The following is a 22,659-nucleotide window of genomic DNA, read 5'->3' as shown; positions in this document are numbered from 1 at the left end:
ATTTCTGAATTGATAAAAGCACCTTATGTTATTTGCATATCGTGCTCAGTAAATAAATGGTTGAAGGGAAACGACAAGCCATGTCATTTGCTGTACTTATGGTTTGGCTTAAACCTAAGGACCACTTCACCAGCTGCTACTTTTATTTGACAAATATATTTGGATTTTCATTCAAAAAGAAAGTTCATAGAATTGCAGATGTCTCCTTGGCTCTAAAGTCGAGGAGATAGCACAGAAACAGGCACAGAGAGGAGTTAACCTGTACCTGTACCACCATCTAATCTGACATTGCTAGAAGAAGAATCTGAAAATGAAGCTGATCATGTAGAGGATGTTGAATAATTTCTTCTTCTATCTAATGAGAGGTATCATTTAATTCAACAACATGAACTTAACAATTTAGTTTGCAATTTAAAGTTATCCAAGCAGCAAGCTGAACATCTGGGTGTAGACTGCAACAGTGGAATCTTTTAGCAGAAAAGTTACTACATTTAGAATACAAAATAAAACTCTTTCAACTTATTTTACTATGAAAAATTCATTGTGTGTTTGTACTGATGTCAATGTCTAATGAAAGAGCTTGGAATTTAGCATATTCATGAAGAATAGCATCTTTTTACTGACTCTTCTATAGTTAGTCTGAAAGCAGTTTTATTGCATAATGATAACAAACAGCCATCCATTACATTAGCTCATGCAGTTGACACGAAAGAAAAATATAAAACTATGGCATTAATATTAGAAGCAATAAAATACAAAGATCATATGCGGCATATTTGCGTAATCTGAAAGTTGTTGCATTACTTCTTGGTTTACAAGGTGGGTTTATGAAATATTGTTTTTTTTTTCTTTGGGATAGTTGTGATACAAAAGGTCGTTAGCAAGTAAAGAACTGGCCATTGCGGCAGAACTTTGTGGTTGGTGAAAAAAAGTAGAGCATTTATCATTAAAATGGTAAAATCATACTGCCACCACTTCACATAAAACTTAGGACTCAATGAAAAATTTTGTGAAGGCATTAGACATATATACACCAGGATTTAATTATTTAAAAATAAGTTTTCCTAAATTGAGTGATGGGTAAGCTCAAGGAGGGTATATTTATTGGTTCGCAAATCAAGAAACAAGGACTCAACTTTTGGTGATAAACTTAGTGAATGTGAACTAGCTACATCTAAGTCCTTCAAAGATGTTTGTAGTGGTTCTTAAGGCAACAGAAAAGACTAAGGCTATATTTTTGGTTAATAAGCTGTTAGAAAACAACAAACATTTAAGATGTACGATGTTATTAAAAATTTATCTCCCACATGTTTTTTTCTGAAAATTTGGTCTCTGTCAGTGATGAGCAAGGAGAGTGTTTTCATCAGGATATTCTGACCTTGGTGCATCGGTACCAAGAAAGATGGTATCCTAGAATGAGGGGTAAGTATTGTTGGTCTTTGTTTAGAGAGAGACTGATTAAACATTGTAAAAATGAAAAGGTTTGTCAACATATCTCGAAACTGTTATTTTAAAATTGTATTATGTATTTCAATTTATCTGTGTTTGAATACAAATTTAGTGGATTTAACAAAATTTTAAATTAATACATATATTTCTTTTATTTAAAATACTGATTTCACAGTGATCATACATTTATTGATAAATAAATTGTATGTATCTAAAAGATGTCATGTATTAATAAATTCTGATAACAGTTTTTGAATTCAGCACCCTAAAATTAGTTAAATTTCTTTTTTTTTTTTAATGTAATGACTTCTATTATTATTCCTGTTTATGTTGCAATCTGTTTAACTAGTGAACAGTAAGCAAACCCATCCCATGAACCAATGAGATGAGAATGATATGTATGATGAATAAATGTGGTGTCTTGTACAGACTCAGGCCATCATTCCTGAGTTGTGTGATTCTGGAAGAAAATTCTTTCTCCTTAACATTAAATATGTGATGGAAAAAGAGAAAGATGAAACTATTACTTTTTTAGACTTAACAATAAAAAGAAATAATCTAGTTTTTGAAATATACAGAAAAGAAACCTATGCAGATAACATCATAGCTTAAGACTCAATCGCCTATGGAGCATAAATTAGCGGCTTCTAGATACATGATAGATAGACTACACAAATTACGATTAAAGAAACAAGCATATAAAAAAGAGTTAAACTGTTTTAAAAACAAAAAAAATATATAAAATAACAGGTTATGTTATTGTATTGCTATTATTGTATATGCATATTGTGCAGTAAATAAATGGTTGAAGGGAAACGACAAGCCATGTCATTTGCTGTACTGATGGTTTGGCATAAACCTAAGGGCCACTTCACCAGTTGCTACTTTTATTTGACAAATATATTGGAATTTTCATTCAAAAATAGAAAAAAAAAATTGTGGTTAATTGAACCCCAACCACCAAAGTACTGTCTAATACTCAGATTTATATAAAAGCAACTAACTAATAGAATTTGAATCTCAGAACCTTTCACCAAAAATCAGTTAAGGAACTGATTTTGAAATTGTGAGTTTACCACTATAGTTCGCTATAATTATTTAATAAATTATTCATATTAGCCATATAAACAAAAACCAATTAAACTATAACAAACAATTATATAACAACAAAAAAAACACATTATAAAAGTAGAACTATTAAAAAATATTTTCTCAAATGCATAAGCATTTATGCTCAGTAAAAAAATTAATAATTATTTAATAAATTATTCATATTAGCCATATAAACAAAAACCAATTAAACTATAACAAACAATTATATAACAACAAAAAAAAACAGATTATAAAAGTAGAACTATTAAAAAATATTTTCTCAAATGCATAAGCATTTATGCTCAGTAAAAAAATTAATATTAAGTGATGATAAATTATTAGGAGTATAGTGAGTGATTAGTAAACTTGTTATTGACTATTAGGTTAACATCATTTAAGTATAACAAATGTACTTAAAATTACTATTGGTGTACTTTAACAAATATATATGAAAAAAAAAAGCTAAAGTATATTAGCACACAATCTATTTTTTTTTCTCTTTTGTTAAGATAATAAATTACTATTTTCTTTGCGTTAAACGTCACTGTTGTTTTCATGTTGAGTGCTTACCTTTCTTAGCTTCATTATTTTATCACTTGTTGATCTATTTCAGAACCACTCCATTGTCAAAACTTATTGTACTGATAGTTTTAAATCTCTTTAATCTTTATATAGCGTTTAGTCAACCCCCCCTTCCTATATTTGACGTCATGCCTTATCTGGCCTTCTTTTTTGTTATTAATGGTTATACTTATATATATTTTTTTATTTATCCACTTCCTGTTTTCAAAAAGCTGAGGTTTTTGAAAAGGACTTGCAATTCATTGTTGATCTGTTCATTTATCATAGTTTTATTGTTATACTATTTAATTTAAAAATTTCTTGAGTTTCGTTCATTATTCTTCCTCTAACAATTGTGAATTAATTTCATTGATAATACCATTTTCATTGGGGTATGACCTTTTATTAAATGCATTGCATAATTAGAATCTTGTTTTTGATTTTTAAATATCTCATGTGTTTGTTATATCTTAATTTTCATCCAGTTTGTCCATTGTATGCTGCATTGCATTTACATTTTATTTTGTATATACCATTATTGATGTATATGGTACAATTAAAAATCTATGTGACTATGTTATACTATATTACGATTAAAAATCTTTTTTAGTTTATTATTTGCATTTATAGCCATTTTTATATTATGTTTACTTAAAAATTGTTTTGGGTAAATTTCTTACCCATTAAATGGTAATGTACTCCCATTTAAAGTTTTCTTTAATTTGTTGTTTTAATTTATTTCTATTTTTATTAATTTTTTTGATAATTTATTTTTTATACCTGTTATTTTCTTTTATTTGTTTTAAACAGTTTTTAACTCTTTTTTATATACTTGTTTCTTTAATGATAATTTGTTTAGTCTATGATGTATCTAAAAGCCGCTAATTTAATCATAAGCTATGATTCGAATGTTATCAGCATAGCTTTCTTATCTGTACATTTCAAAAGCTAAATTATTATTTCTTTTAATTGTTAGGTCTAAAAAAGTAATAGTTTCGTTGTTCTCTTTTTACATCACATATTTAATGTAATGGTGGAAGAACTGAACCAGTTCTTCCAGAATCTTTTCCTCAAAAAGAAACTCTATATAAAGATTAACAGAAATTTAAATATACCAGTACAAAGTTTTGACAGTGGAATGATTTTGAAACACAACAAGCGATAAAAGAATGAAGCTAAGAAAGGTAAGCAGTACTCAACATAGAATTTATTTTTTTATTTATAAAAATGTTATTCTGAATGGAAAGAATATTTTTTTTAAATTGTGTTTATAAGGAAAATGACTGAACTACATAAGCTTTTATTAAAAGCTTAATCTACCAGTAAATTTCCTAATTGATAATAGAAGCACTAGCTAAGGAGAGAACCTCTTATTATTTTTCCCTGAATAAAGGTAAACAAAAAAGAAAGGAATACTGTACAGACAGCACAAAGCTATGGCAGAGACTGTGAAGAGTCAAAAGTTTTCAATATATCATGACATCATGATAAATTGATTGACTTATGATTTTTTATTTTACAGACTTCTTGAAGAACAAAAGTTTTGAATTACTTTCAGTCACATGTTAGGGGTGGGGGCTGAAAATGAGTTTTTTTATGTTTTGAGGTAGAAAGAGTTCCACCATTCACTTAAATTGTGGTATCCTTATATACACATGCCTATGTATAAAATTTTGTGTTTTGAAAATCTCAAGAATTACTGTATCAATTTTATTGAAATTTATATATGTTGTAGTAGCATTAGTTATGCATGTGAAAATTTGATGAAGATTGATTGAGTCGTTAGAGTATGATCAATATAAGGTCAAAAAAATTTGAGTGGGGCAAGTTAGAAGCACGATTTGTTGATGCTGCAAGTTGTAATGTTGATGTTTTTTTATGTGTGGTATCTATTGTTAGCAATATTAAACCAATTAAAAAAAATATTAAAACCAAATTAAATTAATGAAAAGTCTGTCCTATTGTGCAGAACTGCTCAAGAGTTCATTATTATTTTTCTTTCTTTGAGTACATTTTCCTCTACGATTCATAATGGAAAAAATGACTTTGAAAATACTATTCTTTACAGTGAAACTAAACTAGTACATTTTAAGAGATTTAATCTCTAAGAACAATCTGAAATCTCATAAGTTGTTGATTGTGCATCCTACGAACAATAAACATTTAAAAATTATAAATATTTAGATTTTTCATTGCTTTTTTAATACCACAAATAATTTTAGAAAAAAACTCCTCAATGGTTGTTAGTAGATCCTCGAGTTAATTCAGATTGTAGATACTAAGAGAAAAATTATTTGATATATAATGAAATGGTATTAAATACAAGTAAATTGCAAAATTACATCTTGAATGGGTATTAAGCCCCCCACCCCATTCTACTGTAATTAGAAAGAAAGAAATTTGAGCAAAATTAGCACATTATAGTTGAGAGTTGCTGACTGGTTTTAATACAGAGCCTCGTGTTATTTTAAAACATTAACCAACATGTTTTTATGCTTAGCTTTCGTGATATAAAATGTTAAAAAGGCATTTAATTGGCAGATTTCAAAATCTGAGTCTAAAAATAATTGCTTATTGAATTTAATTGAACCTTTTAGCTGATATCATACATGAAAAGGTAAATGAAATCATATTTTTACTAGGGCAAATAATTAAAACTATAAATTACAATATCCTATCAAGCTGAACAAAATTGTTGACTGCATTTACTCATTTCAAAAAGTATCATCAATAAATAAGTTGTACATCCTCTGAACTATAAATAAATAAATTTAATTTGAATTTCATTAAAAATGTTTAAGAAAAAAAAAATATTCAGCTAAAAAAAAAAAAAATAAATAAATAAAAAACAAGGTATGGAAGTGAAGCACTAAACATTATTATGCAATATTTAATTAAATAAAATAATGGGTGATTAGTAAACTTACAGCTTTAATTTTAAGTACATTTTTCATGTTGTAGAAGTAGTAGGCATTTAAGCTAGTCTTGATAAGCTTTCACAAGTTCTTATATCGATAAGAAAAATTTTGTCAGATGAAAATATTTAAATGCAGTCAGTCTTTAATATTGACTATTCAGAGCCCCACCCAAACTGCACTTAAATATTTTCATTGAATGACAAAATTTTCTCATCGATTTAAGACTTGAGAACTTAATCATTTGACTACCTTAAATGCCTGCTACTTCTATAACATGAAAAATATATTTAAACAACTAAAACTAAAAATTGATTAAAATAAACAAACAAATAAAAAAAAGTCTAATAATTGATTAGTCATCCATTATTTTATTTAATTAAACACTGCATAACAATGTTTAGACCTTATTTCCATATGTTGTTTTCTTTTTTTAGTTCGATTTATTAGTTCAATTATTTATTTTTCGGTAGGTGTGTTTTTTAAGTTTTATAATTCTTTTTATTATTTATATTTAATACTTTTTAGTAGTCAAGAAAAATTCACGATCTGAAAACATGGATATAAGATATTTAACATACTGAGCCAAATGAGGAAACTATAAACATTTATTTATTTAATTGGCATATACCAATCTAAACATACAGATTTCTCAAGAAATTGAGTTTCTCAAGACATTTTTTTATCATGTGGATCATACAATTTTCTGGGATCCAAACAATAAATGACTAAACTAATTGTCTCACACAACTCAGTGTTATATAGGCCTGGCCCTTGGTGAAGATGCGAGTGCTCAGATCTATGACGGCTCTATCTAGGGTAGTCCCTTGTAGTTTATGCACTGTCACAACCCAGCACAATATTAGTGACAGCATATGCTGTTCCACTCTGCCCTGTCCCCGTAAAGCATCAGATTTGACAATAGTGGGTTTGATCCCAATCTGATACCGACAGAATTACCTTTAACAGTACTGTCATCAAACTCTCAAGCTGGTATCAGTGTAGCACAGGCCACTCAATTTTTCTGAGTATATCAGTTAATTTTTTTTTTGGTTTGGTTCATGATTTTGTATTATACTAGCAAATACCCATTTTAAGTTTGAAAATCAGATGATTGTTTGCAGAGATATATAAGAGCACCCCAATGCACCTTCCACAACAACACCCCAGGGGCACTCCAATTGATAGTAATTGATGGTGATAATTGTCTAGCCTTGCATGAGGTGCTCGCATCACCTCACCACTAGTCTCACACGCAGTCTCCTCAGGAAGTCAATTATTATTGAATAGAAATTTTTTTTAATTTACTTAATACTATTTTATTTTATGTAAATTTGGTATTATTCATTCGATTTTGAATCAATCAGTTCAAACCCAGCTAACACAGTGATAGAGGCTTACAGATTAATTCAATTCATTAAATCCGTGCTTCAACCGGCAAATCTCCACTACAACATATATAGCCTATGACTATCTTAAGTACATTACATATTTTTGGTTGTCCTTTTAATGTAAACATTTTATTAATGAAAACTGATATTAATTATATCAAATTATAAAATTTAGGAGGTCGAACATGATCTTTTTTTAGACAGCATAAATAATTGTATTGGTTGGGAAGCAATAAGTTGGCTATACTAGAATTGGGTCTAGATAAGACAAGAACTTAATTATAAAATATTTAATGCACTTTGCCCAATTTAAAATTATAAAATATTTAATGCACTTTTTTTCAATTGAGAGAAACAGAAAACTAGCGACTGTCGATTAAGAAAGGTAAAAGAGATGTTTTCTCATCTGATGCAGAAACAAGATCCTAGTGCAAATACAAAATAACATCAATATTAGAAATAAAGTAGATAAATATTAATAAATATTGAAAAATCACAATTATGCACATTTTTGATGAGTTAAACATCATCTGATAACAAAAAAAAAGTAAAAATGGCAAAATTTAATACATTTATTCACACATAAATGTAAAATTAAGACAGAATGGAAAATAACAGATAATAGGGCGGTAAGTGGGAAATAGTGAATAAAAGAAAACAGAAAAACATAAATAATGAGACTGAATAAAATTAATATAAAATGGGAGGGGGCAGTATTTTATGATATAACTACTAAAAACCTCAAACTTAAAATCAATCCACCATATTATATATAAAGCCTTCATCTGCATGAAACATTGTAAAAGTTCTTTAAATAAATGAGATTTATTAATCATGTCAGTGCATGATGAATAAATCCTCATTTATTTAAAGAACATTTATTTTTAACAATCTTTTTGAAAAATTAAAAAAAAATTTTTTTAACTTTTATTTTGAAAAATCTTTTTTCTTTTAAAAGCGTAAAGTAAGTCGCTGTTCTAGTAGACTGTAAATCTTTTGTTGCCATATCATTTAGAAATAGAAGAGCGACATTTAGTTAACAAGTAAATGACAACATCAGTCTTCGTCATGTTTAAAAAATACTTTTTTTAACTGCCAAGCCCTTTTATACAGATTATTCTATTACGCCATACTTATTTACAATATTCAGTTTACTAGGCTATGCGTATCAATTTGATGTACAACTTATCTTTTATCCCAGGCCATATGTATCATACCAATGAATAACTTTAGAATGTTATTAACACATAGTGACTGTATACAAAGACGATATGTTATTTAAAACTGCATAGTAAACCATGCATTATCGATAAGGTCTGACCTAGTAGAAACATAATATCACATTGGTACAGGTTATATTGGCAGCATTGGGTGCATACGGCAAAGTGGAATGTTACTTGACAAGTGTTCTGCTGAGTAAGTACTCTGATGTGAAGTTATGTTAGTAGTTATTTTACAAAATGCCCAACTCAGATCAAATTAGGCAATATATTGATGAATTAGGAGTGTGTGAAAGTGATAAAAGCAAATTAAGTATTTTTCGTAACTGTAGTGATTCTGATGATTAGGAATATTGTATGTTGAGTGAAAGTAGTGAAGAAAGTGATGACAGTGTAGGTGAATCTGTACAAAGGAAACAATAACATAATATCAATTTTGAACATAACTATGCTCAGCAGTTTGATGAAACAGACAAACAACTGATGATGATCAACCCGCTGATTCACCTTCATTTGCTGCTGTAATTCTAACTGCTGGGATAATTCAACCTAATGCAAAAACTAAACCGAGTCAATCTCCTCAAAAAGGCCAAGCTAGCAACCTGACAACCTCACACTTGCATAGGCAGATGTATCAGGTAGCCTACATGAATTTACCTGTAATGTTGATGGTTTAACAAACTATATTTATCAGAAGTTGCAGGGGGTGCCTAGTGAACTTAATTATTATAATATATTCATAGACAATTCAGTAATTGACATAGTTATGGGGACAAATCTCTTTAATGAGTAATCTATTATTATTAAATGCATCTTACATGAAAATGTCAGTAAACATTCAAGACTTCCCTTTTGACAAGATAGACATAGAGAGGAAATGTGTAACTTTTGTGGTTTACCTCATCAAAAAACCAACTCTACAATATTGGTCTTGGAATTCACTACATGGGAATAAAATAAGCAACATAATGTCCAGGAATCATTTTTAATTATATAAAGTAATTTTCATTTTTCAGATAACAAAAACCCTGTTGCTGATAAACCTAAGTTTCATAAAATTAAGGCTCTAGTAGACATGTTGAACAAGGAATTTCAAAGTGCTTACACCTCTCATGATAAAGTTTGTATAGATGAGACCATGACACAAATACAGGAAGGTTGGGATTTATAAAATATATTCCTAATAAAAGGTACAAGTATGGTTTAAAGTTATGGTTACCTTGTATAAACAGGGTGGCTACATACATAGGCCACCAAAGGGAAGCATTCTGTTTCAGTCATTACCAAATTAATGGCAATTTTGCTAAACACTAGGCGAACAACTCTCATTACAGATAATTTCAACACTAATGTACAATTAGCATACAAGCTCACCCAAAAAGAAACATCTCATTGGTACACTAAATAAAAAAAGGAACTATAACCCTCAACTTGTTTTGCAGTTGGCAAAAGAACAAATGACTGTCCTACAATGACAAAAAATCTATTGTTCCAAGATATGTTCTTTTTAATAACAAAAGATTTCCTTAAGATGACTGAAGTGACAATTTGATATGGAGTAATCCACAAACCTACAAAAAGTTTGGAATATAATAACGTAAAATCACATACAGATGTTTTTAATCAGTTGGCAGCTTATGCCACAACTGTTCATAAAGGGATGAAATGGTATAGAGAAGTAAGTCATGGAGCTGCTTACCAACACAGCTGTAGTAAATGCCTATGTTTACAAAAAGATAACTAGCAATAACCAAGCTGGGATTACAGAGTTTTGAGAGAAGCTTTTCAAATGAAAGTTGGTGATGTCTTTGATTTACCATGAGGTACATAATTGTAATGCAACAACTTTCTCTGGTCGAAAATATGAGGTTCAAAAAATGGATGCAAGCAAAGTTGGTATTGTATATGTTACACCAAGCTTGTTGAACTTTACAGAAAAGGAACAGTATTGTAAGAAACCAAAACAAGTTAACACTAAATGAATTGGTTGTCCTGATTATATAACTATTTCCTTGTTTTCTTCATAAGCATAACAGCAACTCAAAAGCTAGTATGTGTACTTCGATGTGAATTAAAATAATAACAAATTTTAATATATAAAGTTAAGTTTAGTAGTTTTATGCAAAGTTAGGTTTTAGTTTTGTTTTTTAATATATAAAGTGTACATGAAATATATTTTTTTTTTACTGAAAATAATTTTTTTCAATTAGTACTGACAAATTGTACCTTTTATACTGTGTACATAAACATTTGGTAAATAAAAACTTGTAATTTCGTAAATATAGTTTAACTTCCTCAACCAAACAGATTTTACACATTGTGTCGCAGAGGGTTTTTAATGCCCAAGGCTATGTGTATCAATTCTATACACAATGATTAAATCCTAATATAAATACAATTTTGGGAATTAAAATGAGTTTTTTTAATGAGTTGCATTTAAGACTAAATATTTCAAACAGAGAAATTATGTTGGCCTGGCACAAAACTTTTATACAATTCACCTTGACCTAACAAGAAATTCTAATGCATATCAAATTGATAAACATGGTTTGTAGGGAAATCATTTGAGTATAATAGTGATACACATGACAGTTAAAGTGTTAAAAGATATCCACTAATGTGTAATATTAAAAGAACAGCTGTGTATTTGAGAAAAATTAAATAAAAATCACTACTGAGGAGTAAAATTAAAATCATTTCTTTAAAATAAATTAATTTTACATTTCAGAATCTGATTAATTGCTCGTTTGTTACAATTTCCTACATAACTGAACTATATGAAAATATATTCAAATAAATGAGAAATTATTCTGTTTAAAATGAAATTCTTAAGATGGTAGTTAATAACACAATTTAAAAAACCCACACATAATGATTTAATGATTTTTAAAAATTTACAAAGCCATTTTTTTTTTCAATTGAAAGCAACCTTATTTATTTTTTTCTTACAGGATGTATTCATAAAACCAATGAGAACAAGAGAGAAATTGACTAGTTTGAAAATGTTGCATTTTCAAACGTTCATGGGAGATTTTTACTCAATTTATATTTACATGTCTATTACTGATACATCTGTTCAGTAAAGTAATGAAAAATGATCTATTAAAAAAAATTATGACAAATTAACTCACTAATAGTAATAAAAAAAAAATGTAAAGAACTTTATCAGCAGGAAGGGGAAACATACCTAATATAAAAGACTGACAGACTAATTATTCAAAATTATCATTCTATGCCCATCCATCTCCACACTACGCACAAACGTAAGTTACTTTCTGGACCGCCCTCGTATATACACAGGGTGTCCAGGTTTAAGGTATCCAAAAGTAACAGCTTATATTAAGAGAACCAGTTAATATAATTTTTTTTTTTAATAAATACAGCAACTCACCATTTTTAATGCCAAGTTCAATGTGAGCACCTTTTGTCGCTTGAAAGATGTTTAAACAATAATCTAACTCTTGCCAGGTCTTTAGAGCATTTGCGGCATTGTTAGACCAACAGCTTCAACAATTTTCTGTTTTATGTCGTCCAAATCTCAAACTTTGCTTTGGTACCCACAACTTTTAATAAATTCCCAAGCAAAAAGTTCAAAGGAGTGATATCTGGAGATCTACGTTGCCATGCAGTTGGCCCTCCTCATCAGATCCAACATCCAAAGAGAAAATTGTTCAACATGGTAACTTCTAGATGTGTGGTGGAGCACTATCTTGTTGGAAACTGAAGCCTGCAGGAATATGAGGAACAGCAATGTTCTCATGCATGTCGAGGTGCATGTCACAGTTGGCTCCATGAAAAAAAAGATTGATGATGCCATTTTTGTGCAGTCTTAACCAGACTGGTGTGTCCCTTTCATTTTCAGTTACTAAAAGGAGGTTTTCAGTATCCCAAATTCAACAGTTTGTTAACTTTCCCACACATGTGAAAGATTGCCTCATCACTAAATAACAACATATCAAAATAATTAGGATTGGTATTGACTCTGTGCATTACCTCTGCAGCAAATTAATATTGTAGATATTAATATGCAATCATTTGATTTAATGTGAAGGAGTTGTAACTTGTATGCTCGCAAATGGAGCAGCTTACGAACAATGGAACAAGGACTTTACACTTAGTAATTAGCCCATGTAATTGACTTTCCGGAACTGGCAGTGAATGCATCACGTACATGATTGACAGTCTCATCACTAACTGAAACTTGTGAATGATTTCTAGCCTGTGAAACCAAGCTTCCAGTCTCTCAAAATCATATCCCACTGACAAATTGACTAGGATGTAGGAAGATCAATATTCCAGTTACTTTGTACATGCCATTGAACATGCTTAAGTAATTGAAACTCCGCTAATCAATGCACAAACTCAACCTTCTGTTGTTGGGGTCCACATCCTGACACTACTGCTGACTACAATTGCACTGTGAGTTGGTTTGCCTGCACATGCTGATCTTGAGAGTACACAGAACAAATCTTGGGAAATATTTTCTCTCAACTGAGCCCTAAGTTTAAGAGATTACAACTGGTTCTTTTAAATATAGGCCAGTAATTTTGGATATATTTAGCCCAGACACCCTTATATTTTTCTTCTCATTGTCTGGTGATGGTTAACAATCAAAATGACCATTTAAATCTAAATACCAAAAATAAAATTATTTACATCAACTTGAAAAATTTATGTAAAATTTCTGTTAACAGTTTTTGAGTGTAATCTTATTTTCTCAATTTATTTCAATAATCGTTTGCCTCAGTTCTTTATCTGTATTTCAATTTAATTAATTTCAATTAACCTTTCAAGATTAAATTTGTAACGTTAAAATCAAATAAACAAATATAAATCCCATTATATTTTTGAAATAATAATATACCTCCTCTATGAATCATGAGACCTTGCCGTTGGTGAGGGGGCTTGAGTGCTCAGGGATACAGAGTAGCTGGACCGAAGGTGCAACCATATCGGAGAGGTATCTGTTGAGAGCCAGACTAAGGAATGATTCCTGAAAGAGGGCAGCAGCTCTTTCAGTAGTTGTTAGGGGCGTGAGTCACAATGACTTAAACGGCCATATCAACATCACTCAGTCCTCTGAGTACTGCGCAGCTGAAAGCAATGGAAAACTACAGCTGCTTTTTTTCCAAGAAAATGTGGCTCTCTGCATTTTAACATAGCAATAATGGAGGCGCCTTCCTTGGTAAAATATTCCGGAGGTAAAATAGTCCCCCGTTCGGATCTCCGGGTGGGGACTACTAAGGAAGGGGTCACCAGAAAATTAAAAAATAACATTCTACGACTCAGAGCGTGGAATGTTAGAAGCTTAAAAAAGGTTGGAAAATTTAAAAAGGGAAATGGATAGGGTGAATGTGGATATAGTAGGAATTAGTGAGGTTCGGTGGGAAGAGAAAGGCGACTTTGGTCAGGTGATTTTAGAGTAATTAACTCAGCGTCAAATAATGGGCAGGCAGGAGTAGGTTTCGTGATGAACAAGAAGATAGGGAGGAGAGTGGAGTATTTCAAAATGCATAGCGATAGAATCATTGTAATAAGGATAAAATCAAAACCTAAACCGACAACGATTCTTAACGTCTATATGCCTACAAGCGCCCATGATGATGATGAGGTAGAGTGTGTATACGAAGAGATTGATGAAGCAATTAAACACGTAAAAGGAGATGAAAATTTAATAATAGTTGGAGATTGGAATGCAAGCATTGGAAAAGGCAAGGAAGGAAATATAGTGGGTGAATACGGGCTGGGCAAAAGGAATGAGAGAGGGGACCGACTTATAGAATTTTGCACGAAGTATAATTTAGAAATTGCCAACACCCAATTTAAAAATCATAATAGAAGAATATACACTTGGAAAAAGCCAGGCGATACTGGAAGGTATCAGATAGATTATATCATGTTTAAGCAAAGATTTAGAAATCAACTCGTTGACGGCAAAACTTACCCTGGAGCAGACATTGATAGCGACCATAATTTGGTGATAATGAAATGTAGATTGGGGTTTAAAAACCTGAAGAAAAGTTGTCAGATGAATCGGTGGAATTTAGAGAAGCTTGAGGAAGAGGAGGTAAAGAAGATATTTGAGGAGGACATCGCAAGAGGTCTGAGTAAAAAAGATAAGGTAGAAAATGTAGAAGAAGAATGGGAGAATGTTAAAAAGGAAATTCTTAAATCAGCAGAAGCAAACTTAGGCGGAATAAAGAGAACTGGTAGAAAACCTTGGGTTTCAGACGATATATTGCAGCTGATGGATGAACGTAGAAAATATAAGAATGCTAGTGATGAAGAAAGTAAAAGGAACTATCGGCAATTAAGAAATGCTATAAATAGGAAGTGCAAATTGGCGAAAGAAGAGTGGATTAAAGAAAAGTGTTCAGAAGTGGAAAGACAAATGAACATTGGTAAAATAGACGGAGCATACAGGAAAGTTAAGGAAAATTTTGGGGTACATAAATTAAAATCTAATAATGTGTTAAACAAAGATGGTACACCAATATATAATACGAAAGGTAAAGTTGAGGAAGATGAAATGGGAGAAACAATACTGAGATCTGAATTTAAGAGAGCATTAAAAGATTTAAATGGCAGAAAGGCTCCTGGAATAGACGGAATACCTGTAGAATTACTGCGCAGTGCAGGTGAGGAAGCGATTGATAGATTATACAAACTGGTGTGTAATATTTATGAAAAAGGGGAATTTCCGTCAGACTTCAAAAAAAGTGTTATAGTTATGATACCAAAGAAAGCAGGGGCAGATAAATGTGAAGAATATAGAACAATTAGTTTAACTAGTCATGCATCAAAAATCTTAACTAGAATTTTATACAGAAGAATTGAGAGGAGAGTGGAAGAAGTGTTAGGAGAAGACCAATTTGGTTTCAGGAAAAGTATAGGGACAAGGGAAGCAATTTTAGGGCTCAGATTAATAGTAGAAGGAAGATTAAAGAAAAACAAACCAACATACTTGGCGTTTATAGACCTAGAAAAGGCTTTCGATAACGTAGATTGGAATAAAATGTTCAGCATTTTAAAAAAATTAGGGTTCAAATACAGAGATAGAAGAACAATTGCTAACATGTACAGGAACCAAACAGCAACAGTAATAATTGAAGAACATAAGAAAGAAGCCGTAATAAGAAAGGGAGTCCGACAAGGATGTTCCCTATCTCCGTTACTTTTTAATCTTTACATGGAACTAGCAGTTAATGAACAGTTAAAGAACAATTTAGATTCGGAGTAACAGTACAAGGTGAAAAGATAAAGATGCTACGATTTGCTGATGATATAGTAATTCTAGCCGAGAGTAAAAAGGATTTAGAAGAAACAATGAACGGCATAGATGAAGTCCTACGCAAGAACTATCGCATGAAAATAAACAAGAACAAAACAAAAGTAATGAAATGTAGTAGAAATAACAAAGATGGACCGCTGAATGTGAAAATAGGAGGAGAAAAGATTATGGAGGTAGAAGAATTTTGTTATTTGGGAAATAGAATTACTAAAGATGGACGAAGCAGGAGCGATATAAAATGCCGAATAGCACAAGCTAAACGAGCCTTCAGTAAGAAATATAATTTGTTTACATCAAAAATTAATTTAAATCTCAGGAAAAGATTTTTGAAAGTGTATGTTTGGAGTGTCGCTTTATATGGAAGTGAAACTTGGACAATCGGAGTATCTGAGAAGAAAAGATTAGAAGCTTTTGAAATGTGGTGCTATAGGAGAATGTTAAAAATCAGATGGGTGGATAAAGTGACAAATGAAGAGGTATTGCGGCAAATAGATGAAGAAAGAAGCATTTGGAAAAATATAGTTAAAAGAAGAGACAGACTTATAGGCCACATACTAAGGCATCCTGGAATAGTCGCTTTAATATTGGAAGGACAGGTAGAAGGGAAAAATTGTGTAGGCAGGCCACGTTTGGAGTATGTAAAACAAATTGTTGGGGATGTAGGATGTAGAGGGTATACTGAAATGAAACGACTAGCACTAGATAGGGAATCTTGGAGAGCTGCATCAAACCAGTCAAATGACTGAAGACAAAAAAAAAAAAAAAAAATGTAGTATTGTAATATAAATTTTGAGAAGTTAACAGTGAAAGAGGATAATCAAGTTTCATTTTAAATGATCTAGAATATAAAAAACAATTAAAATATACCATTAAAGAGATTAATAATGAAATATAAAGTATATTACATAAAAATAGAATCAAAATTTTGTCTACATTAAATGTTGAAGCAATTTTTCAATTAATTATTCTATTTTAAATGCTGAAGCAAGTAAAAGGAAAGTGATAATTACGATTCTATACAAAACTATTTACTTTAAAAACCCCACTGATTTAGCTAAAACTGATTATTTAGGTTAACTGTTAACTATGTTTTACAAAAAAATTACAATGAAATGTAAACTGTACAGTAAGAGTCTTGCAGATATCATTTCTTCCACTCAAAAAAAAAAATTCTGTAATATAAATAAAACTTTTTAACAAAACGATACTATCAAAAAAGGTAAGACACTGCATTTCAATTTTCAAAATCTGTTATTAATTTAGAATTTTCTTTAAAAAAAATACATGTTATATATGTAATAGATAATAGATATACAATAATAGATAATAAACAATGTTTAAGTGTTCCATAGAATAAGCAAAAAAAAAAGAAAGAAAAAATTGTTACAAAACTCTTACCAACCCGATTTCATTTATTAAACAACGAATAATCCTAAGAATTGTGTTATTTCTGTAAATGTGATATGTATTATTCGTTGTTTAATAAATGAAATCGAGCCGGTAAGAGTTTTGTAAATATTTTTTTTTTTTCTTATAAGGAGTGCTTAAACATTGTTTATTGTCTATTATTGTATATCTATTGTCTATTACATATATTTAACATGTAACTTTTTTTAAAAGAAAATTCTAAATTAATAACAGAATTTGATAATAGAAATGTAGCGTTTTACCTTTTTTGATATCAGTATCATTTTGTTAAAAACAAATGTATTTATATTACAGACATTTTTTTTTGAGTGGAAGAAATATCTGTGAGACTCTTACCATACAGTTTACAATTCCATTGTAATTTTTTTGGATATCACTGCATTTTGTTAGATTATTCTTTTATTTTTTTTATGAATTACTGATTGTTATCTTATTGATTTATTATTAAAATTTATTGCTTTCTAGAACAAACCAATTGAATTTCACAGTCAGTTTTTTTTGTTATAGTCATATCATTCACTTCATACTACATTTTTTCATTTTTAATAAAACTAGTATAATGACCTTTACAAATCAAAGATCCATGATGTAATACTGCACTTATTACTCTGTAAGTAAAATCCTCGATTTTTATCATAAAATTCAATTTTACAAATCGAATTTATTTCTGTTTTATTTATTCCTTTTTTAATAAAACTAGTATAATCTCTTGTAAATTAAGATTCTTATTTTTTTAAAGAAGTGATGGAAATTAAAAAAACTGTTTCATTTTCAGTATTTTACATATGACCATTTACTATTAAAAGAAGCTGCAGTATATATTTTCTTTTAAATTTTATTATTCCAAGTACATTATCAAGTTTTTGCTACCTAGTACTATTAAGTACTGCTATCTAGCAGTGAGATTCGTAAAGGTACATTACAAAAATGAATAAAATGACATATTTGAGTCCTGCAGTTCATAAAATGGGAAAAAACCCGTTGTCTGACAAAATTTGAGGTAGTTTTTGAAAATATTCCTTATTACAAATCTAACTGAACTGAAATACAATGTTTTCCCACTTATTTTATTATTTTTTCCCCATTTTCATTTCACTGTTAGTTTAGGTCTGTTTAGAACTGTAAATGTAGTTTGACTTTGTTGCCGACTTTCTTACCGATGAGGTTCTAATGAACTCCATGATATTGAATTATCTGAAATTAAATGCATATCTCATCTTTCCAATAAAAATGGATGGCACATGGGTTTGTTTGTTATACGTGCCCACATTTTTATTTTAGCTATTAGCACAGAGCAGACCAATGGTGGTGCGCCGGGTAGCTGCACACAGACTCTATCTCAGCCAACACTATCCTGCTAGAAGCAGTCTGTTGTCAATTAATTTACAGATTATTTAATTTCTCAGTATAGACTATTTATTTACTTATTATTAATTTTATTAATAAGATTAATAGAGATTATTAATTAATATTTAACAGTAAAAAAAGGATTCTTTATTTAACGGGAGAGAGTTGTTGGCATGCATCTGGCTGGCGCATCATGTGGTCTGCTCTGCACCAATAGCAACAACTGGACTGGCAACTAACACAATCCTACACGAACGCACACAAGACTAAGTGAAGAAGACGGTGTCTCCAAGCTAATCCCTGTTATCACTATGTAGCGTTAAACATTATATCACTATAAAAAACTATTAAACACTTTATCTACTTACTCCTTCAGTCTATTTTAAAAATAAAAACACTAAAATATTGAGAAAAATATTCTCTACACACTAATATTTCTTTTCTTAAAATATTTTTGTAAAATACTTAATATTCTTACAAACATGAAGATACGACTGTTGAGGGTTAGTGACCAGTTAGTGAAACTACAAGAAAATATATCACACTATATAACACTTATTTTGTATAATAGAAACCTAAAAATTAATATTTTTATTTAAAATTCTGTACAATGCACAAATTCTCTAATCCTGTGAAAAAAGTATTAAAATAAATTCCTTTACTACGTTACTTAATATAAAATTCAAACAACTTTTAGAAGTTATTTCTTGAAGAAAGTAGAAATGGATATAAAGTAAATAGTCAGTGAGAAGAATGACATCTAGCTGACTTCAAAACTAAAAAAAAACTATAAAAATATTTTTTCAGAGATGAAATGATATATTAGCAACAAACAAAACAATTTACATAAGTAAAGGGTTTTTTATATATTCGTAATTATTTTTAAAAAGTGCCCTACCAGAGGGTTCTACATCAACTTCTTTTAAGTAAATTTAAACATTTTAATTCTTAATTCATTGAAATAATTTGGCCTTTATATTAATAAAGCTACGTAATAATAATAAAACATTAAAGTTTTTAACAAACAACAGAGCATGACAAAAGTGAATGTTAAATTCATTTTAAAATGAAAGCACATATATAAAAGATAGGTCCTAATTGAGTCAATTTCATCTATTATTATCGCATTTGCCATGCTTCTACATATACCTTAATGTAAAAAAGATTATTGTGAATAAACATGTTAGATTTTGCCAGGAATCAAATTTAAGATCAGCTGATTTACAAGGTAGCATCCAAACCTGTTGGATGCTATGTTTGTAGATTCACTTGTGATAATGAAATAAATATTTCAGTCTATATGTAATAATAAAAAACAATAAAATGGAATCTGTGTGGGGGCAGCGTAAAATTAAGAACAAAGGTCCTCCAAGTTACATGATTTTAAAACAATTCAGATTTAACTTTTACTTTAAGTTGTAATAGATCAAGTTTTATAATTTATTTATCTTTAATTATCTGTTTATTCAAGCAAAAACAACAGGTAAGTATAACATTACAGTTAACTTTTTTAGTTCTAATAATTTTGATAATTGTAAGTTACTCTAATTACATAATTCTGTAATATATTAATAGAAATAAAATATAATTTTTTTAAAAATTAACTAAGATCAACCCTGGAAAAGGTCAATATTTAAAAAAATATTAGGATAACATTTCAAGTAACACTAACTGCAAAACATATACTAAAAAAAAATATATATTTATTTACCCTAATATTAAAAAAAAAACAAATTCACAAGAGATATAAAAATGGATCAAAAATACCATATGAGAATCTTCAATTTTTTTTATTTTATAATAATTACTCAAAATAATCAACAAAAAAAGCACAAATAAATCACAAGTAAAAATTCAACCAGCATACTAAACAAATTATAAGATAACTAATTTAATTTATAAATATTCTTAGATATAGATACATACAGTCAAAAAAGCGACTTACAGATAAACCCCATTAAACTTGTGATTAGTAACTGAATAGATTGTTATAATTTCTAACATGTGATAAAATAAATCACAAAAACCTTAAAGCAATAAAAAAACCTTTCATAAGCATTAAAAAAAAATCACTTTTTTAAAACTCTCAATTACATTATATTGTATAGAAAGAGCAAAAGATAAAATCTTACAGTTAAAACATTACAATAAACCAAAAAAATCAATGTTAACTTACAAACAGCCATTTTTGATGAAAATAAGTTTAAAAAAATATATATATATTTATTTATATAAGTCAACATAAACTTAATTATTATAGTGTGTGTATATATATATATATATATATATATAATAGTAATATTTTATTAATTCATTTAAATCAACCACTAAAACTTTAGCGAAAAATATGAATTATATATACTTAAAGAAATGCTGATAGAATTTTTTATATAAGAATGAAACATAATAAATACATAAACATAACTTAAATAATAAAACAATTTAATTCTGTTGGCTAAGTAATAACATTTAATTATTTTGCAAATATAAACTATAATATTTTTGTATTCTAAGGACTACTGAAGGTTAAAAATACAATTTTATTAACTGTAATAACGAAAATAAATGTCAGTAATAAACAACAAACTAATGAAATTTAAATTTTATTATAAACAGATTATTTGACAATAATAACAAATAAATAACAGACTATGCTGTTCTTTGGGGAATAAAATTATCTACTGGATGGGGTCACCTATATTTTATTTTCACATTTAAAGAGAAAGTCATGCAAGAACCGGTACTAATGCAATAAAATTTTTTCATTACAAATGGAATCATTCATGGAACTTATCCAAAGCTTCAGATATCCATTTTTATACATTCAGAGACCATTTCTTGAATCAAAGACCAATCTTAATCTCCTAAGAAACACATTTCCTCTTAACTTAATGCATTCAAGGTAATGCTTGATGTATTACGATGTTAAGTTAAAATATAAATAAAAATATATAGTCTATCTGATAATAGATAAGTATCAAAAAATATCTGCATCTTAAATTAAAAAAAAATAATAATTCATATACAGTAACAAATGCAATTTTTTTTATGAAAATCCTTATCCTATCAACTTTTCTTTCAATTCCCTCCAGTTTTATTATTAATATTTGCATTATCTGTAAATAAAAATCTGTGTACTCTTTAAACTTCCAAATTTTCCGTTAAATATAATTTTAATAAAATATTCATACAGTATATATGCATTATTTGTTATTTGTGCAACAGAACAGTTACACAAAACCTATTAAATATATATATATATATATTTAATAGATCAACCCAAGTACAGAATAATTGAAATATTTTTACTTACCTTTTTCATTACATAAGCAGAAGTGCTTTCACGAACTTAATTTGCATCATCAGCTCACTACACTTATACATTTATTTCAAAAAACATCATAAACTCACAATATATATAACTTATTCATTTATATTTTATGCTAAAAATTTTTTAAACTACTTAATTTTTATTAAAATCGTTTAAATTAAACTTAAATTTACTTAATCATACTTTAAAAGCTTATACAAAACTTAAAAAACTTTTATTTAAATTAAAAATTTTTAATTATAAATCAAAACAAGATGTAAAATATAAAAACAGGCTGTTTAAAAATTATAAAGATTAATTAATTAAAATTGATATTAAAATTAAATTAAAAAATGAAAATGTAACCATTTGTCACACATGTGATGTCAATATAAACAAATAAGTTAAAATTAAATTAAAAATAGAATTAAAGATTAATTAAATTCTAATTTTAAAACATGGAACATTTTAGAAGTTATAAAAAAGGTAAACTGGATTTTTTGAACGTATCAGATCATTTGATTAAAAATAAGACACAATATCAGATATTCAGACAAACTTAAAAATACTAGATATTAAAAAATGCAACATGGATATGTATAACATGGGTTTTGACATTTTAGAAAGGTATTATATATATATACTAATAAATTTA

The 22,659-nt window shown here is 28.8% G+C and overlaps 1 protein-coding gene across 2 annotated transcripts in view; it reads right to left on the bottom strand.

Annotated features, from left to right (window-relative positions):
* alpha-Man-Ib (alpha-Mannosidase class I b) overlaps nucleotides 1-22,659 on the bottom strand; it is a 77,996-nt gene that overhangs the window by 50,967 nt on the left and 4,370 nt on the right. The window lies entirely within an intron of this gene.

Source organism: Lycorma delicatula, chromosome 8 (assembly GCF_047948215.1).
Source record: "Lycorma delicatula isolate Av1 chromosome 8, ASM4794821v1, whole genome shotgun sequence".
NCBI classification, from domain to species: Eukaryota; Metazoa; Arthropoda; class Insecta; order Hemiptera; family Fulgoridae; genus Lycorma; species Lycorma delicatula.
The sequence above is the reverse complement of the archived record's forward strand: the minus strand, read 5'-3'. Positions and strand labels throughout refer to the sequence as shown.